General features: G+C 24.3%; 1 protein-coding gene across 1 annotated transcript in view; it reads left to right on the top strand.

Annotated features, from left to right (window-relative positions):
* The window catches only part of mRpL23 (mitochondrial ribosomal protein L23), a 111,150-nt gene that overhangs the window by 59,305 nt on the left and 45,750 nt on the right, over positions 1-6,095 (top strand). The gene's annotated exons all lie outside the window — the stretch shown is intronic.

The raw sequence follows: 6,095 nt of genomic DNA, 5'->3' as shown, positions 1-6,095 counted from the left end.
TTTCTTACATTAGTAAATTTTTATTAGTACATTTTTAGAAGATTTTAAATGTAACATCAGGGTTAGAAAGTTACCCAATCGTTACGTATATAAGGCAATATTAAACACTACAAAATACATATCAGTACAAAACTTATTCTTTTGAAAAGGGGTAGAAAAAGGTATTAAGAAAATACGTATTCTTTGGTTCTTTGCGAAAAAATATGTACTAAATTGATTAATTCACATACTGTTTATAAGAAGATGTTAAACACTATAAAATGCATGAGAGATCAATATACATTTACCTTTTTAAAAAAAGGTAAAAAAGTGCTGTGGATACATGCTCTGCAAAAAAATTTTATTAAATTAAAACATATGATGAAACTCCTAAGTGATACGTATTTTTGTATTTATTAAAGTCCCATAAATAAAAATTCTACTTAATTTAAACGATATTAGGTATATAAACGATTTGATATCAATAAAGGGCGCTAAATTATAATCTTTAAAAATTTTACCTCAATTCAAATCATATATGAATCTTGAACAAAATTAAAAAATAAAATCCAAATTGCGTTATCTTTTCAACCCTTATCACAGAATTAAGGACCTAACAAAATAAAATAAAAAAAATTGAATTAAATAAAAAATACTTTATGCAAAAAACTTGGCGTTAATAGACTAAATTAGAAAAATCAGCAATTTAATATCTGAATGTTAATTAGACTGATAAAAACAAATTGTACTGTTTCATGTTAAGATTACAGAAGTAGCTCTATATTACGTGTAAACACATATTTAAATACCAAATAAACTAAATCTTAATCTAATATACATCTAATTTTAATTACGCACGATTATATAACTCATTGGTGTATATATATATATATATATATTAGATGTTGGAATTAATTCGTAGCGTTTTACAAGTGATGGGAAGTACTTTCATTAATGTATTTTTTAATGCTCATGTGAAATAAATAACATTCTTTCATTAAAAAAACGCTACGAATTAATTCCAACACCTAATATATATATATATTAGGTGCGCAACTAAGTTCTCGCTGTTATTTTGATGACAATGCATGTGTGTGTGTGTGTGTGTGTGTGTGTGTGTGTGTGTGTGTGTGTATTTGTAGATAAGTAGTGTTATTTTAACGTACAATGACCCTCCTTATTTTCCTAATTTGATTTTCAGCGTTTTTTGCATAAAGTATTTTTTCATTAAACTTTTTAATGTAGGGAACTTATTGTAAGGAAATTATTGTAGAGAAATTATTGTAGGGAAATTATTGTAGGGAACTTTATCATAAAGGAAATAAAAAGCCATTTTAAAAGTGATATAATGCTTGCATATAATGTCTATAACGTAAATTTATTTCTTTGTTAATTCTAACAGTATAAAATATTACTTATATTATTCTTATAACGATAACAGAAAAGTAACAGAAACGTATTTGAAAAGTTACATTTTGAAAATTATTTTTCCAACTCTGTGTATTATTATGTATAGACAGGTAATATTCGATCTAATAATAAATTTAAAGATATTCAAATACATTTTATCTCATAATTAATTATTTTATTTGTCTAAAATCTTGATCACTTTTTCTAGAAAAAAATCGATATTATTGATATTTGAATAATGAAAAGCTATCGAAAACAAAAATTTTAGATATTTATATATAAATGATATGTATATATGAAGTACGTATATATCAAGAAGCATTCATTGTAATTAATAGTATATACAGGTTACAACGAAATGAATATTAAAACGAATCGTGACTGATAAAAAATCATTACTAGTAATCATTGAATACCATGAAGCTATTTGAATGCCATTTTGCTGACTCTTTGTTTCTGTTTGTTCAATATGCTAATGATATTGAACAATGAAATGTAGACACATTTAAAAAATAACACAACATGAATATTATAATCTTACCTTAACCTAAACATATAATTGTTATAAATTATAATGTCATGTTTTTTTATGTTTTCTTTCATTTTTTTGTATTGCTCACTACTCTTTTTTATATTTAAAGTTCTTAAAGGCCGCCCTAAAACTAAATGTACGTTTCGAGTTATGATGTACAGTCCGCAAGAGAAACATTGATTTCACGTACTCGTGATTATTAGTAATCATTTTTTCACCAGTTATGAGTTCATTTAAATGTCAATTGGATATTAAAATGTATTAATTATGACTAATCGAAAAGTAACTATCAATAAACATTATGAATTATGGAATAAAGTGATTACTAATAATAATTATTATGACTTGTTATTTTATTTGTGGCTACTATTTTATATACACATTATTTATACATATTAAATAATTAAAACTCATATTTCTAAAAACGTCAATATATCAATTTTTTTAAGAAGCGTTATTAAGATTTTATGACAAACAAAATGATAAAATATAAGAAAAATGTGTGCGGCTTTTTTTAAATCTTAAATCTCTCATGAGATTAAATGTTACACATATATATGAATGACATAGATACAATATGTATACAGGGTATCCCATTTTAAATATTGCATTGTATACTGTTCACATAGATTCCACTGTATAGTTCACGTCAGAAACATCAATTTTACGTACTTGTTCTCATCAGCATACTGCTCGTGAATGAGCAATATTTTTAATTCAAAAACTTCTACATGGATTATGTGCATTAATGTCATTATCATGAAATGTTTTAATTCATATTGAAATTTTCATGAAAATTTATTTCTATTTAGCAATAAGATTATAACAATAAAATTATAATTACAAATACGAATATCGTGGACAATATTTATGATAAATATTATTTAATCATACTTTATAAAATTATTCTGTTTTAACAAAAATTAGTAAGGTCAAAAAACACGAGCAACGTTTATTGGATTTTTAAAAATAAACTAGTTTATTATAACATTCTACAAATTAGCTTTTTATCTATATCAATATAAATATTCAAAATAAATAATAGCTATTAAGAGTCAAACACTGGATGTTCTTATTGCGGAGACAGTATATATAATTACATCAATTAAAAATTAAGATTAAACATATGAGAATAGCCATATGTTTCGATCTTTAATGTGATCATCTTCAGTGAAAAACTATTAACGTTGAATAATGTATCTAAAAATTAAATATTAACTGATAAAAGATATATACTATGAATTAATATCACCTCCACAGTATTATACGCAAAATTATATGTAATACCTTATGACAATTTACACAGCTAAGTGAAGTGTGTCAATGCAAGGAAATAATGGCTGCATAACCACTTTCTAACCATATTAAAAATCGAAACATATAATTATTGTCATATTTTTAATCTTTTAATTTTTAATTGATGTATTTAACGTAATTATGTATATATATTGTCTCTGCAATAAGAACATCGTTTAGCTCTTAATAGTCCTTATTTATTTTGAATATTTATATTGTTATTTCAATTGAGCCATTTGTTATATTTATTGTTAATTGTTTTATTTATATTATATATAATAAATATATAATATAAATATATAATATATATTAATCTATATATATATATTAATATATATTATATATTTATATTATATATTTATTTATATTATATATTATACAATGTTTCGATTGTACTAACAATAAGTTTTCTTCTCAGTCCATATACGAAAAATAATTAAAAATTGAGAAGAAAGATATCATATATTAAAAACATGAAGTCATATCACAGGTTGAACATAATAAATTTAACATTACAAATAAAATTACATAAAATTGATAAATTTTTAATGTCACCTTATTGTCAAGAGAGTTTAATCATTTCGTCATTGAATGGCGAGAAAAAGCAAAATCCAAGGTTAAAATTCTATTTTAATAATAAAATTTTAATAATAAAATAGAATTTTAACCTTGGATTTTGCTTTTTCTCGCCATTCAATGACGAAATGATTAAACTCTCTTGACAATATTTTTACTATAGAGGTCAAGATGTAAATTTTATTTAAAACCGATTTTAAGGCAAATATATGATTCCGTGCTTTTATGTAAATTTATACCGCGTTTCTTTAATGCAATGCATTTCAGAAATTAATCTTTTATTGTAGTTTACTTCAGAATCTAATACTTTTATATTATCCCAATCAAATGAATGATTGTAATTTCTAATGTATTCTGAAATGCTTTGCATTAAAGAACGAACAGACGGCATACATAAAGGCGGAAAGTTTGGACGAATCATATATTAAAATCGGTGTTAAAGTAAAATTTCCAAATAAATATAATAATGAGTAGATAAATCTAATTTTATGTTATTAATGCTCTTTAATTCTTGTTCTTAACTGTCTTTTTGTCTGGTCTACATAAAATACGCTACAATCTTTACAATTAATTTTGTATATTACATTGCTTTTAAATTTAATTTCAGTAGTATCTTTTTGTACTTTTATAAATTTGTTGATTTAAACATCTGTAACCTATCGTGACCAACGATTTATTTAAACAAGTAGTGATCATATTCGTTACATTTTTTATAAAAAGAGTAATGAAATATTTCTTATATTTAGGCGTGTCCGTACTTATATTTATGTTAGTATTCTTGTTCTTTGAAGTCGACTGCAATTCTTTATTAAACAATTTCTTTCTCTGCTTAAAATTTTATATAAAAAACTATAGGTCATATAGAATTTGTATAGGTTTATATAGTTTTTAATAATTTCTATAGTAGCGCATGAGAACGACTATAGAAACTCTACAGTCATTAATAAGGTAGTATCAGGTTAATTAACAAAAATTATATAGAAAATAATTGTTTATATTATTAAATATATGTTTCCTGATAGCAAAACATTAACCAATTTTAGACCAATTGGCAACAAACTCGATTAGATTTTTATTACGAAATTATCCGCCTTTGGCTATGGATTTGTCGATAAAACTTACTGTCCATTCTTTACGATGTTCAATGTTTTTTACAATTAGGTGAAAACTTTGCTCTCCCTAATAGAAATAACATCATTTTTGATTGTATTAAGAGCGTTGAACATAGCACCTGAAAATTTCCTATTATTAAGAAAATGAATATAATGAACCATTCAATTCCCATACTCAACAACATAGTGTCTTCTCCTCTCTTCACAACTCCCATTACAAATTATCAAATTTAGAATTAGTCACAAAAAAGTATCTATTATAAAATCACAACCAAATTATATTTACTCATGCGGACAAAGGTAATGTTACAGTAGCGTTGGATAGAGATCTCTATATAGAAAAAGTAACAGAAATGTTTAAAGATACTGAAACTTATGAAATAATAAAAAAAAATCTTTGCAAAAAACTGATAACATCAAGAAGCATTCAAAGAAGAGAATTCAAAATACGTAACAACAAAGAAGAGAATAAAGAATTGAAAAATGACATCTCATGGTTTGCGATACCTTTTATTTCAAGGTTCACAGATAAATTTAAACAAATTAACAATAAAAACATTAAAATTTCTTTTCACAATATTAATTAAATAAGTACAAAGTTCAAAAAGATCGTCTAGAACAATCAACAAAATCTAACGTCGTCTACAAAATCTGTTGCAAAAAATGTGATGCATCTTATATTGGACAAACGAGTAGACAACTAAAAACAAGAATTGCAGAATATCGCAAACATATTAATTAGAACACGACTACCCGTTTTGTGAAAACTGAACATAGAATGCAGACGCAACACGATTTCGATTGAGATAATATTAAAGTTTTAGATGAAGAATAATCAATATAATAAACGACTGATCTCTAAAATGATGAACATTGAAAAACAAGACGATAGCCTTCAAACCGATACAGAAGGTCTCAATAAAGCATATATATCTATTATAAACAAAGTTTGACACTGTTTATATTTGTCACACCAATCTATCGAAAATTTAAAATCAATAAGTGGTGAGAAGTCATACTGATAATATATCTCAGATCAGTCATTTAAAACAGTAGTCTTTTACTTTAATTTTAATTTTAACTTTTTTAATTTTAACTGTGAATAATATTAATTCACTCTTGTTTTTATACTCGTAATTTATTTACGACTTTTGAATATTTGACCAAATGTTCCACGATTTTTATATTTT

The sequence above is a fragment of the Acromyrmex echinatior genome, chromosome 17 (genome assembly GCF_024713525.1).
Source record: "Acromyrmex echinatior isolate Ae372 chromosome 17, ASM2471352v2, whole genome shotgun sequence".
NCBI classification, from domain to species: Eukaryota; Metazoa; Arthropoda; class Insecta; order Hymenoptera; family Formicidae; genus Acromyrmex; species Acromyrmex echinatior.
This window is presented reverse-complemented; position numbering and strand designations above follow the sequence as displayed.